The sequence below is a fragment of the Pteropus alecto genome, unplaced genomic scaffold (genome assembly GCF_000325575.1).
Source record: "Pteropus alecto unplaced genomic scaffold, ASM32557v1 scaffold20, whole genome shotgun sequence".
Classification (NCBI taxonomy): Eukaryota; Metazoa; Chordata; class Mammalia; order Chiroptera; family Pteropodidae; genus Pteropus; species Pteropus alecto.
In genome coordinates, this window is record NW_006436298.1 from 27,639,411 (window position 1) to 27,655,247 (window position 15,837).

Sequence of the window (15,837 nt, forward strand, 5' to 3'; positions counted from 1 at the left end):
GACTCCTAGGAAATGTATGAAACATTCCTCTCCCCTCCACTCCATTCTCTAGTAGCCTGTCACCAAGTATCTCTAGAGCTGGCTAACCTTAGTGTGATAGCAAGAGGTACATAAATTCATGACCATCTTTCTTCACAATTCCATTAATTAAAAAAAAAAAAATTAAAAAGCTGGTTATCGGGGAGAGAACAGTACATTTTTCATATATATCAGCCCTTCTTGTTGACTGCTTACTTGAACCCAGTTATTGCTATATATACTTCATATGCTACGAGAGGAGATACAAAACTTGAATTAACATGTTTACTTCCGTGTTTGAGAGCATAGGTTGTGTTCAAATGGCTGAGCTTTTATCTTGAAGAGCTTAAGTGCCTATTGCCAGTCCTTGATTAATTTGTAAGACTGACTTATCTTTTGTATAGAACTTCTCAATCATTAAAGGCTTAATTGACTTGTTGCTTGGTAAATGGACCAGATTTCTTAGTCATAACTTGAACCCAGAATGATAAAGTGTTCTTCCTGGCCAACTGCCACACTGTGGTATAACTAGAAGAAATAAAGCAAGTTGTGATAACTGTACATATAATTTTGAGATTTCACAAATGAATGTTCCAGATAAAGTCATATTTTTGGCATTTAAATATACAGTGGGGGTATTTTTTAGTAATCATCATATCTGCTTTAGTATTGTTATAACAATTATTCAATGGCTTCTCTAAAATATCCTGATTCTAAAATGGGCATGCAAAGTAGATAGTATAAAGGTGTGTGCCCATTAACTGCATATGTTCTTTCATTCACTTACTTATTCTTTCATTTATTAATTCAACTAATATTTGTTTAGTGTCAACTTTTATTTAAGGTTAGGGACCAGGAATTAGAAATGCAGCCATTTCCATAAGCTCCTAGATATCCAGGAGCTTATTATTAGCTGGTAAGGAACGTCCATGCAAAGCGCAGCACATAGGGCTATAAAAGCAGCCCATAAAAATCAAATTTTATTTAATTTATAAGAAAATATTAATGTTAGAGATTTATAACATCAGTTAAAATTCAACCTTATATAACTCTAATCTAGTTCATGTTGTCTTACCATAAAAATGTTATCTTCTGGATTCCTTTTACCGTAAGTCTGGTGGTCATCCTACAAAATAAAACATGTTTTAATTACAATGCATCTGAAAAATTTTAAGGAGAACAAGTGTGTAAATAATCTTTATACTGCTACAGCTCCGTGCTCTTTTGACTGTAATCATAAAAAAAAAAAATTCTTTTATTTGACTTTTCTCAAGCTTGTGGAGATGATTTGTTTCTGAGAAAGTACAACATGGAGGGAAAAGATTGAAGGAGAGAAGGCCCTTTGTTGGCCTTCACATCAGCTGGTAGTGTGGTCGTTAGGCCTCTGTGACTTGCTAAGAGAAAAATGCTATAATAAATATACATCCATGCTAAACCACTGGGGCAGAATTAGACTTTTATTGATCTACTATCTCCAGATTTTTATGTGAGAATGAGGTGTTTATAACTTTTCTATTGATAGTATTTTATTGTCTGTTATTTTATATTTAATTCATTAATTTATTCAAATTAGAAATATGTACAGTATGAATGATAACTGAATTTTCAGTGTTATAAAGACATGTGGTTTTAGCGACTTCAGTTTCATAGTGAAAAAGTTTCAGGTGGTTTTAATCTGTAAAATCTCCCCTTTAATAGAAATTTTGGGTGGCAACTATATGTAAAACTGAAAAATTAGGGGATTCCCAACCTTACATCCTATTTGTACCAATTCCTTCAACCTCACTGGTGTAATTTCTGCAGGAGTACTAAATTCCACAATTTGTAAGAAACAATCAAAGCATTGTTGTCAAAGTATTCATTGTTGTCAAACCATTCATTGCCCCCAATGATTGTAACAGGAGGCTGAAAGAAATAAGATACTGGAACCAAAACATTGATAAGATGGGCAGCACAATGAGTCTTTAGCCAATTACGTGAAAAAAACCGATGAGTATAGTCACGGCAGAGGGCAGAAGTTACATAGCTACTGTCCATTGAAAGAGATTATCTTGTCCCACATGCTCCATACAAAGGATATTGTTCTTCAGCAGTTTCACTGCTTGGATGCCACAGGAACCTAATGCCCGTTTTTCCATAGAAACCCCATCCCAAATCCTGCCATCTTGGAGATACTGTGTGAGAAGGTGTCGCAGCTCTATGCCACTCCTGGAGCACTATAAACTTCATGCTCCTCATATGAATGAACTCAGCTATCAAAGCCACCACCCTCATCACTTAGAAATGTAGGTCTCCATCATCTCTCTCTTTTCCCAGTGTCTCAGTCCCTCCATATCAAAGGCTTGTAAACAGTATAATTTTCTGGACAGTCCCATCTCTAAGTGAAATATCTCTTATTCAGACAAAGAATGTCACCTCATTTTCCTCTTTACCAAAGGGATACCAGAACCTACAAATAAGAAAGGCCTTGACAAATACACGTCTTAGTAATCTTCCTACAATATGTCATTGTTAAATGTATGTATGTGTGTGTATTATATATTTCCTCTTATTATAGCAAAGCATCTGAACAAGTTGAGATACTATACTTTTAGTTGTAGTACCACCTGACCTTCCTCCCCAGATCTCTTGGGTGAAAACACACAGGTCTTTTGGCTCACGGACTCTGTAGCTGCTATGCTATGAGCCAGATCTGTGCTACTAAGGGCCTTTGAAATCAGGGCAAATGCCTGAGTAATATGCTTCTCCCAGGCTGAGCTGCCATGGACTCTGGCGTGTTACTTGGTAACAATAGTTATTTATCCTCTCATACCCAAGAATTACTATAATTCCTGAAAATCAATGTTAATTTTTTGGGCTTGGAGCCAGTTTGTTGACCAGTTCTCTAAGGCAAAGATGAAGATGTACATCACTGGATATCAAGGAGAATCCTGTAAGAAAATAGCCTCTTTCCAGATAATTATTAAGTGTTCAAGGGCTAGAGATTTTGTCTTATTTTTGGTTGTGGCTAACCTTTGACTTTTATCCTTAGTTTTAGGAATTAGACCTCTGCTTAATATGTCATATGTGGGTCCTCATTTTGTTTACTGCCTGGTTTCCTGGGTCTCTAAAATAGGTTTCTTCTGTTTGTTTGTTTGTTTATGGAATTTGTTAATGTAATTCTCTATGGAGACTAGAGTACAATCTCTAACATGTATAGGTTTCTTGAACTGGTTGACAGATGTTTGTTTTGGTAAAGATCTATACCATATTGGATTTGCTGCCCTACATGGAAAATTTATCTCAGTTCTTTGTCTTCTCTAGTCTAGCTTGTATTATCAGTCAGGTGTCATTCTGATGACCTGGATTAAACATAAAACTGACACTTTAAAGTTGGCAGGAACCTCAATTTGAAGATTTAGATTCTTTTGCATAGAAGATAGGAAAACAGAAGGGAGCTAGTATAGGGAGCTCTTTTTATGTACTAGGTTTATGCTAGGTAACTGTGTGTATGAATTATCCCTTGGACACTGAATTCTTTGGAAACTGGAAACATCTTTTAAAAAAGTGTCTAGGAGACTGGTTCATCATTAATAGATGCTTTATAATAAATTATCCTATTTTTTCATATACAACTTATAGGGAAGATATCGTGACTACAGATAATAAAATTGGGATTCAGAAAAATTAGGCAGTTTGCCCAATGACATTTTCGATGATAGCCCAGATTTCAAATCCAGAGTCTAACTCTAAAATCTATGTTTTTTCCCTATTTGTCTATTACCATCTGTTTTCACTTTATATATAAATTAGAAAAACTAACATTCAAAAAAGAGTTGAGACAACTTAAATATTAGCAGGTATATAACAAGCAGATTTTTTTTTTAATTCAGTAATTTTCTAGGATAAAGGAAATAACGAATTATATATTAAAGAAAACCCTTGAAAACAACTATTTGTTTCCACCAAGTAATATAATAACATTATAATAATGTGAACTCTCTAGAACAGGGTTCCCCAACCCCTGGGTACTAGTCAGGGGCCTGTTAGGAACTGAGCTGCACAGCAAGGAGGTGGGCAGTGGGCGAGAGAGCAAAGCTTCATCCGTATTTGCAGCTGCTTCCCAGCCCTAGCATCACCACCTCGGCTTCACCTCAGATCATTAGGCATTTGATTCTCATGGGAGCACCAGTCCCTGGTGGCTCTCTGCTCTAGAAGACCAGGCAAAAGAACACACAATGGATTATATAGTTTTATTTTCTAACAAATGAAAAATTCAAGTTATTTTTGCTAGCACGAATTTCTCTCATAATGAACATAAGAGAAAACAGGTGAGACTAAACTGTCCCTAAAACTAACAGGAACTTAGAAAAAATAAAAATTATTAATTCATAGTAAGAAAAGGTTGGGTTAATTTTAGCTTATGATTCCACTGATAAGCTGATGGAATCATCTAAGAGACAATAACAATGCTGAGGCCTCATTTGACCACTGGATTTATATAGTTTGTGATATATATTCAGTGATACTTTTGAGTGGGGGTTCTTGATACAAGAATCTGTAAATATACAATAACCACCAAGGGGGGAAGTCTCTGAACTCTTGAATTTATGTGTTCAATTTTCTCAAGATAATATTTGCTGGTATTAGTGTAAATAAGTTCATCAGGTTTCCAAAGGAGATTGAGATCCCAAAATGTTATGAACAACTTTTAAAATAATATCAGTTATAATGACTACAAACACATAGTGTGTACTAACTGCTAAATACATGCTAAATACTTCACAAGGAGTGAATTCTCTGAATCTTACAACCACCTGATAAAGTAGTAGTATCTCCATGTTACAGAAGAGCAAATTTAGATAAAGAAAGTTTCAGTAATCTTCTCACAGTCACAGTTATTAGGTAGTATAAGTAGGATTCGAACTCAGGAAGACCTGCAAAGGAGTTTACAAACGTAACCACTATATCATCTTGAAAGAATTGAAACTTCATGAGGTCAAGAAATCTTTGTTTTATTCTCTGATTTATTCCAAATGCTGTAATGGTGTTTGATTCATTGTAGGCATTCAGTAAATGCTTGCGAAATTAATCCTTCCCCTTTCCCATCTTCAAATAACAATACATCTATGGTTATTTTTAAAAATTCAGTTTCTTAATATATTGTTTTAATATGTTGTTGATTATAATAATTCTCTTATAACTTCACTGGCCACTTTTTTACTGAATAATCTGATATGACTATTAAAAGAAACATGATATTTCTTCTCCCTAAACTTCGTTATGTTCCTGAAAACCTCCACCTAAAATTTCACCTTAAGAAAATTTTCACTTGAAGAACATAAAGCCTTATGAGAAAAGTAAGTTAAAATACTTAAGATCACAATTGAATTATAAAACCCTGTATAAATGTTTTGTTTATTAAAATGAAAGCCAATGCAATTAATTTTCATTTATAATCTTAAGATATTTGTCCTCCACAATAATAATAAAATGCCCAAGAATCTGTTTTGCTTTGTTATAAGAGGTTTTTATCCCCTATGCCTAATACTCATGAATTTAATTTCAGTTTTTCAACTTGATATTTTTGATATTGATCTCAAAAAACCCATCTGAGGATCCTGGGATTCAGAATATCTTCATAGCTAATCAATAATAGTTGCTCAAATCAACCTGACCAAGAAATTATGTTGAAACTCTCTTCCCATATGCACAGTTACAGAGACTTAGTTTTATCTATGATAACTTAATTCCAGCACACAGAGCATGAAGATACATACACTAAAATGCTTTAACTTGTCTTTTTAAATAACTATTTTATCTATGTGTGTATGAATATATGTATCTATCATCTATCATCCATCCATCCATCCAACATTTCTCAAACTGAATACCCTCATTTAAGCAGTACCCAGATCAAGAAACAGAGTAATAGCACCCTAGAACTCCCCCTCCCCTTGCTGCCTTCTTGTTTCTACCACTCCCAAGCCCTTCAAGAGTAACTAGTATCAGATTTCTTAGTCTGTAGATTAGTCTTACCTGTCTTGGTATTTTACATAAATAAAATCATATGGTATGCACCTTTTATTTTTCTGACTTCCTTCTTTCAACATTATCCTTATGACATGCACATATAATGTAGTGAGTAACTGTAGAGTGTTCATTCTCATTCATGTGCACATGTCTTTTGATCAACGCATTTATGTTTTTGTTAAGTATATACCTATGAGTAACAATGCTGTATGATAAGCATGCAAATGTTCAGTTTTAACACACATTACCACATTTTTAAAGTGACTGTAACAATTTTCAATCCCAAGTGTAGTTTACACATTTTTCTGTTGCTCCAAATCCTCACCAATACTTTGTATTTTGTATCTTTTTTATTTTATCAATTCTGAAGATTATTTAGTGATATCAAATTATGGTTTTAATATGTATTTCTCTGATGACTAAGTTGCTCATTTTTTACATGTTGATAATTTGCGTATATTTTTTAAATGTTTGCTTTACTCTTTTGTGAGTTCTTATATCTTAAAAAATATATTCTGGACATGAATCTTTTCTCAGATATATGTATTGCAAATACTTTCACTCTGTTGGTGTCTTTTCATTATTTTAATGCCAACTTTTGATAAGCAAAAGTCAATAGTTTTAATATATTACAATTTATTTGGTTAATATTTTATTTGTGTCTCGTTTAAGAAAACTACACCTAGTGCAAAATCATTCTTCTTTATTTTTTCCAAAAGCTCTATTGTTTTGCCTGGCACAAATTTAGATCTTCAATTCATCTGTGATTGATTTTTACACCTGGTGTAAGCAGGGGTAAAAATACAATTTTGTTTTCTTTGCAGGTACCTAACTGATGCAGCACCATTTATTGAAAATACTATCCTCTCCCCTCTGACACTCTGACTTTATTTTATCTTACCTTTTTTATTCCTGAAAGACACATTTTCCATATTATATGCATATTCTTTTCATAGCACCATCTTTCATTTCTTTCATTACAAATATGTGCGGCTTAAAATCAATTTATCTCTGGTTTTAAGGAAAAGGTATATACATATAAATTGTGTGTGAACACTGGAATTTTTAAAATGGACCTTCCTTGTCAGAGAGGACAGAACACTGTGTTAATAATTCCCATGATTATTAGACAGTTAGCTCAACAACTCCTAGCACGGGTATGTCTACTGCAGGTAGCGTGAGGATGGTCAATAGGAAGTCAGCATCTGTTCCATCTTCCTTGCATGTCTTCCTGTTCTGTGGAGCCTGCAAGTGAAAAAACTAAATAGAACAACTTTTTTTCTAGTTCCCTTAGAGGTAGGGTTCTGTATGTTAACTAGCTGTGCTCATACAAGATGTAGAAGACTGAAAATAACAGAGGACATCTTCCTGCAGTTTTAGCTACTTCTGTTTTCAAGTTCCATTATAGAGAAGCTCACACTGTCTACCGCAGTGCTCAGCATTCTGTCTCAATGTGGGAGATTGAGAACTAGTTATGTCTGTTTTCTGATTCCTAGACCAAAGCTCTATCGGGTGTCCTTATAGAGGACACCTGAAGTCCTGTTTTCCATTTTTCTGCTTGTGTCTCCACATGATCTTACCTGTAGTTCATTCTGGGAGCTTTGCCTGGAGATCCAGCCTAGAGCCTACGTTTTCAACATTTCTAATAATCATGCAAGCATATGATTTCCTATAATACATCTCTTGGTGCCTAAATAACTAGAGCAGTTTATTCCCTGCAGTTGTACCCTATTGAATAAAGGAGAGACTACAGAATTTTACTGAAGGGTGAAGTACCCAAAGAAGGAGGGCAAATGGCAAATTGTAACAGCCAACTCTGATACAGAATTCTGACCATTAGAAGTAAGGTTAAATAATCGAAACATATATTGAGGATTTTCAGGCAAGGGCACAGCAGTACTGATAGTAAAGAAATGGTAACATTGAAACAAAATATGCTAATGGTAGTATGACTTGTTAAAGGCCTTCAATGAGGATAAAGCAAACTTCAGCTTATTGTCAACTTCACTCATGTATTTGCTAATTGCTTTCTCTTGTCATTAACCAATTTAGGATTAGCTCATAATAAATAAATTTAGAACTCTGAATTTCATCTTTGCTGTATGACGCAGTTTTACTGATCCAAATTTCCAATTTTATTATTTGCAGTAGTGACGATTGCCCAGAGAAAGCCAAAAGAACTACTTGGATCTTGTTCCTTTGCTATTATTTGTAACCCACCTATATGCATAAAGGATCTGAGGTACTTTATATAATAAACCATTTTTAAAAAACTAAAATATGAGAAGTCAAATCAAAGATAATAGTTGTACAAAACAGGTTAGAAGTAGCGACTGAGTATAAAGTGTGACTTTAAGCTTCCTAGAAACCAACATAAAATAGGAAACTTTTTTTCTATTTTCTAGATTTTATTATCTAAGAAAAGACAAAATTGCAGCCTATCAGAGTAAACAAAGATTTTCCAAATAAAAATTGTGAGAAAAATTTAGAGAAAGAGTTGCCAAACTCCGTTAAAAATATAGTAAAATTTAAAACTGTAATACAATTTAAGAAGTAATAAAATAAAGCTTAATCAAACAATTTCTATACTTGAAGAAGATTAATGGTAGACACACTAACATTTCAAATGCCATTCTGGCTTTCTAATCACATTCAATATTAATCATTATTTAAAATAAAGTAGACTATAAATACCAAATTCAGTATGTTTTTTTTAAATTGTTCAGTTACAATATGTCCAGAAACTTAATAAAATATGATTTATTGCATTTTTCATAAGGCATCTTATAATTTTACTGACATACAATGATTTATGTGAAAATAAGTTTTGAAAATACAAAAGCAGAAATAAAGTGGAAAATAAGTATAAAGAAAACCTTCATTGGCTTTTAATTTTGATTTTCTTAACGATTTCTTCAAGAAATCCTTACTAAGAACCTATTTTGTTTGGTGGACTATAGGAAATACTGATAATATAAAAATATTTAAGACATCACAGTTGCATGATCCAGTTTTTATTCAAATCTTCCGATTATTTTTTTAATATGGATGAGGCAGAACAAATTAACACAATTCTAACATTTCTATTTTCCTATTTTGAGCCATCATTTCTTTTTCAAGCTTCCAGCAGCCATCTTAGCAGTGGCTTTGCTCTGTATCCTGGGGTTCTTTCTTATTAAGCTGTTAAAGCTTTATCATAGGAGTCTACTTCATTATTTATTAATTCTAACTTACCAATTTTGTGTTCTGCACTCTCAGATTTCAGTCTTAGACACATTCTCCTGGTTCTTGTCAGCATATGTTGTCTTCGTCGTTGTGCAGCTTCTTTGATGTCTACTTTCTCTCTTTTACTATAAAGCTGGATGTGATTTAACCTTCATTATTTGTTGGATTGTCAGGATGGCATTATTTTATAAAGTGTCTGTCTCATTTGAGGTCTTGACATTGTCTTCAGGTATGAGGAGTTATAATCTTAAAACACTGAAGAGTGAAGGGCCACATCCACAAAACCTAGTGGATTCAGGGGAATTTCAGATTTCAAGTTTTAGGACTGTACCTAACCAGATTTCCTCATCTCAACATGAGGGTCCCACTTCTTTCCTATTATGGCTTTGGAATTGGCTTACAAGATCACCTGGAACTGAGAATTCAACATTTTCTGAAGCACCTCTACTATAGCTAAATTCTAAACCTGATCCCCTGCTCTGTCTGCCTTTTAGAATAAAACAATCAGGGTTTCAATAAATGTTGCCAAGGAGATAGTGGCTTTCACATTGTGCCTTGAATTGGTGATTAATCATCCTAACCCTGTCATTACATATCTTCTACAAATCAATTGAAATCAGCATCACTTAATTCCATGGCATTTATGATTAACCACCCTGTCATGCTTTTCCAAGAGCAAAGATATTGTACCAGCCAAGATGTCCCCTTTCACTGATATTCTATTCCAGTTACCTTTGGTGGAATTTTTAACAACTGCATTTTTATAACATGCCAGAGGCTTTGTATTCCACTTACTACCAATATGGCTTCTCAATGCAAGCTAGCCAGCAAGTGATCCATTTCTAAAATCCCATATTAGAGTGTGCTTCCTAGAATTGCCCTTGGTAGTGGCTGTCTTAAATTGTGTTCCCTGGAGATAAATTCCAAGACAGAGAGTTGTACCAGAAGATTTATTGAAGAGTGGCCTTTTGGGATATGCATGTAAGAAACTGAGGAAGACAAAATCGGACAGAGAAATTTATCTCACAATGTAGTTGGAAATGAGGCCTCAATTAATTCTATAGGGAGCTCTGGAGCTGGGTGGTCTTTCAGAGTTGTCTTGAATTAAGACAAAGAAGCTGGACGTTGTTGTATCCCTATATTGGCTAGGCACTGGCTTCAGCTCGAACCCTGTGCAAGGCAATAACTTTATATAAGTATGTTACCTGTGGCCTGTGGTGATTCCCACTGAAGGGCACACAACATGATCTGTCAGCTGCCAATATTCCTAGCAGCTGAGGGATAGGTGCATTGACCCTAGAGAGAGGGGGGCATCTAGGCAAAACATCATAGCATTCATCATAATCTGAAAAAAATATATGATATAGTTCACTGCCCACAGCATATAATAATTTATTGGAGAGAGGAAGCTAAGAATTTTGAAACAATGAAAAGGACATGTATGTATTTAATTATGTTGTGAGGTATTTGCTGTAAGTCTTATCAACTTATACATGTGGAACCAATTGTGGGAGATTCTAGCAAGTAAATGTAAGTTGTTGTTCACTAGATCTGACATTTTATTCTCGCCTGTGCCCATAAATTAGGAACTCTTACCGTTTCTGCCCTCTTTTAGAAGTACTGGTGACAAGGCTTGTGCCATTATCTCAAGGCCTTTTTTACTTGTTTCTATGGATAAATAATGACTTTTCTGATTGAAAACTTGGCATCAGTTGGGCTCCAGCAGCCTGTTGGGCATGACGAGTTTTGCTCCTGCCAGTCTGGATTCTTGTCACTTCTATTTTCTTTCACAGCTTTCTGCCTCAAATAGGCATGTTCCCCTTACTCCCTACTTTACTCATCAGTGCCTTGAGAGAGCAACAGCAAATGTCATACCTCACACAACACATCACTTGGGTGTTCCAAGTTCTACTCTGGCTGCCTGATAGCCTTCTATTTCTTCTCACACAGATAATCACATATTGCTTCCATAGTACTTTGCGTATATCTCTTTTATCTCCCTGCATTAAAATGATTAGTTTTCCTGTCTGATACCACTTGTTTTCCTCTTCTGTGCCACAAACATCCTGCAGAATGATGACCACATCTTATTTTTCCCCCTTATTCATCAAATGATCATTATACTGAAAAACCACTAGGAGATACTCAAATACTGAAGACAAACCACTGCTTTCAGTGACACCACGATCTATTAAAGGAAACCAAACTATAACAAATAAATTATAACACAGCATGATAATATTACTTTTTTATGTCTATATGATAAGCACTGAGTCTGGCACATTTTGAACTATTAGTGACTTTGTACTGTACAGTACATACTTTGCTTTTGCTCACGCCATTCCTTATGCCGAAATCACTCTTCCATGTAACTAAATCCTGTTCTTCTTTCAAGATTCAAATGAAGTGGTTGAACCTACTTTCAGAAAGTCTCAAGAGACTCAACTCAATATATTTAAGTCTGGGGTGGGTGAATTTCTATAATTTGATAGCAAAAATCAAACTCAATCATAGCACTTATTAACTAAAGCCATTATTTAATAACAGTTGCTATTATTTATTAATAGCTACTATTTATTGGTCATTTACTATGTGCTAGCCACTGTCCTATATATTTTGCATGCATTTTTACATTAATTTTTCATACAATCTTAGAAAGTAAACATTATTTTCATTTTACTATATGATATGTAGTAATTGTTATGACTCAAAGGTAGATTCTCAGTTCTTCAGAATGATTTAACTATTGTCTAAAACCGTGAAATGATTGTTTGTTTTCTTCCTCTTGAGAAAAACTGAAAATCTCTTTCATCTTACCTTTTGACAGACACTTCCTGTGGAGGTTAGTGAAATAATATATTGAAGACAGTGGCACATCCTCAGAGACAGTGCTATTGTTTCAAACAATAACCTATGTCCCTGGCCACCTAGATTGTCTCGCTTTTTGGTGATGGCTTTTATTGGAACACTGTAAATTTCACAAAAGTATTCATGAATACTTAGGACATGAAGATGATATTGTAAGATTTTTGAAACATCTAGCTTTACAGAAAGAAAATGTTCAATAAGTCTGAGTAAATAATTTCCTCTTATTTACAAATCTTTCTAAATATTTCCATCTTATCTTTTTGAAAGTATCATCTTTAGCCTGAGGTAATTTCAATCTCTTACAAATGTTCACCTGACTCATTTAATTTACTGATAAAAGAAATAAAATAGGCCTAAGGGTTAAGTTTTTCTTAATAAGATGAAAATAATTTGTCAGAAATTCTGCGATCTGCTGTTTAGGCTTATAGAACACTATTAAATATGAATCCAAATAGAAGACAAAAAGTGTGTGTGTATGTGTGTGTATACATATGTGTGAGTATGTGTGTGTGCGTGTGTGAATGTATAATGGAAAATGTATGGAACGAAGTGGAAAATAATATATACAGCATATATATACAAAGTTTTTGGGTATATGTATATGTGTATATGTATGTATATATATGTATATGTGTGCATGGATGTCTATGTGTGTATATATATATATATGAAAAAATAACTTGGAAATGCATGACTGTCAAACAAAGGCAGTCTGAATTTTAAAGCAATATTGTTGAAATATAGGCATTAAAATGTTCTTCCAGTTAAGATAAAAAAGACTTTTTTTAGACCTTGAATCTTTGTTTTTAGATTATTTATGTAGTTGTTCTAAGTATTATATTTGTATATATACATAAAGGTTTTCATCATCATGACTAACATAAATAATTTCATGATCACTCTAACACACCAAATGCATTGCTCTCATTACAGTATTTTAATATCACAAGATTCTCATCCCCAAATTTTCAATAAATGTGGCTATTAGGTGATGGAAATCATTTCATGCTCAGTGAAAAGCAAAATACGCTTAATGCTCATAGAAGTCAAAAGAGCCACTGAAAATAGATCTCAATTTGCCTTTATAGCATCCATTTTTCTTTGTGAGTCAAAGAAGTCACACTGGGAGAAAAACAAGTGCTAAAAGGCTGCTCTTACGCGAGACCATTAGCCTAAAGAAATGTCTTGAGAAATATTTTCTTTTCCCTGATTCATATACAGGTGCAAGTCTCTCTCCATTTAGTTTGTCACATCCTATCTCTCTTTCTGATTTCTTATAATTGAAAGACTGATAACAAATGCTAGTATGCTACATGCTATAGTTCAAGACTTATTAAGAAAACTTTAGGTTGCTGTGCTGCTTCTGAAGCATTATAATTTTCTTCGTGAAAAGCAAATTTTTTTACAGGTCACTATTTTTAAGTAACATGGTATTTAACATAATGATCACTTCCTTATAGAATGAGAAAAAAAACTATGTTAAATTATTCCTTATTTTAAAGAGACATGAACAGAACTTTGCTGAAACTTGTTTATAAGAACAGTAGGCAAAGAATGAAGAAAATAAGTACGGTTTTCCTATTAAATTTTTGTTACACTAATTTTAAAGTGGTATTATTATAGGAAAAGGTCAACCTGCTTGTAAATATCAAATATCCTGTGAAACCATAATTATATATACCATTTGGGTATATTTGAAATATAAAGAATGCTAGCGAGTAAACCCCCAAACAAGCTATCATTATAAAGAGTATTTTTATCTTTTAATCATCAGAAATCAAAGAGCAAAACAGAATAAAAATGGGATCTCAGATAATTTTTCCAGCAAACATTTTCTTGTGGCTGACTGTGTTTGAAGGGGTTGCACAGCACTGGCTAGTGGGGGGAAAGAAAAAAAAAAAAGCTTTTCATAGAGTTGCAGCTCTTTCAGGATAGGTCCTTAAAACCTATTTCATTTTTTAAACATTTCCATTTCAGATTGATAATTCATAATAACTTGTCATTGAAAAAACTCAATGCATGGAAAATAAGAATGTTTTTTGTTGCTTATTTGATATGTTATACCAATTTACCAAAAGAAATTCATCCCAGTGTGCCATCTGGTCTGATTTACTGAGTTATGACTGTTAATAAAACTTATAATTGGATCTAAAGAGCTCATCATGTGCATGAAACAGCCGCTATAAAGCTCAGTTATTTGGGACTAGGTCTTTCGGCAAGAGTGTTTATTGAGTTTTTTTTTTTTTTTAATCTACATATCATAGTTTTATAGGGGTATTTCTGTTTCATTTAAATTTAAAAGCACCTATGTATATCTGCCTTGCATTAGCTTTACTATTGTAAATAAATAATCCACATCCAAACTAATATTTGTAATTATTGATACTTTATTCTTTATTTCTAATAATTGTTTACTTGGAAAGATGATTTTAATCTCTCTCCCAATAACCCCAAATCTCAGAGTAAAAATGATGTTGAATTACTTGTTATAAAACCTTTTTATCAAGGCTAGTTTGTCACAATAACCTGTGACTCTTAATCTCTCTGGCGTTCAGTTTTCCTATCTGTGTAACTAAAGAAACATTCAGTGTTATTTCATTTTCACCAAAGACGTAAAGCAAATGATTGAGATTTTAGTGCTTATATTTTATCCTATTTACTAATACGAAAATAAAATGCAGAGGATATCTTCTTTTTCTTTTCTTTCCTCTTTCCCACCCCCCCATAAATTTATTTTAGAAGAGGTGAATTTGAATACAAATGGAAGTCTCTAAGCACTCTTGTTTTCTGTGACTTTCAAAAAAAAATTCTGCCTTTAATTGAGGATCACAAAACTTGGGAATTTAAGGAACCAAAAATAAAAGTAACGCAATCACCAAACAGAGCAAATTTAACCTGTACAGTTAGATATTCTTGAACTGACATGCTTTCCCCTTAACTATCAGGTCATTTCTTCATATGATTAATAAATAATGATTATAATCATTGAGCTCTGTATTGCAGAAAGTCTACTTTATCTTAGTAATAAAGTCTCTGAATAAATTAATTTCCGCCTTTTTAATATTTTGCAAAAAAATAAGTCTTTATACAATGTGACAACGATTTCCTTATCCACACATCACCTATTTATTTTTTGTACCTTTTGACCACCTCTTATTTATTTGATTTTTAAAAAATAATGCATTAGCTATTTTTAAACATAAGTAATTCTCACCTCATTTTAAGCAATGATATTTGGGAAAACAGTTGATAGTTAAATTTTTCTAGTATACATGAACTTAAAATAAATCCAAAATTATCGGAGTAAAAAAATTAATTATGGATGATCTTCTGAGATGATCCCAGTGTACATGTACCACATTGTGGGAAATTGTAAAGGTATTAAAAAAAAAAAATCTTGATTTTTTTTACTTTTTGTTAATAAAAATGAGCTCTGTCAAAAAAGATGAGAACTTTATGTCCTTTCAACTTTCAGAGATTCTGTATTTTATTTTTTAACCACATTGAGAAAATATCTTTCCTTACTTCTATGGGTGTGAGATTTAGTTGGCTTTTCCCACCCTGATTTAGACATACATTAAAAAGATGTGATCGAAAATATTAAATAGTAAAATATTTCAGTTGAAATGAATAGAAAAAATGAAAAAAATATCATTGAAAGCAAAGAAAAAGATTTTACAGTTATCTCAATTGAAGCACACTGACAGCCACATG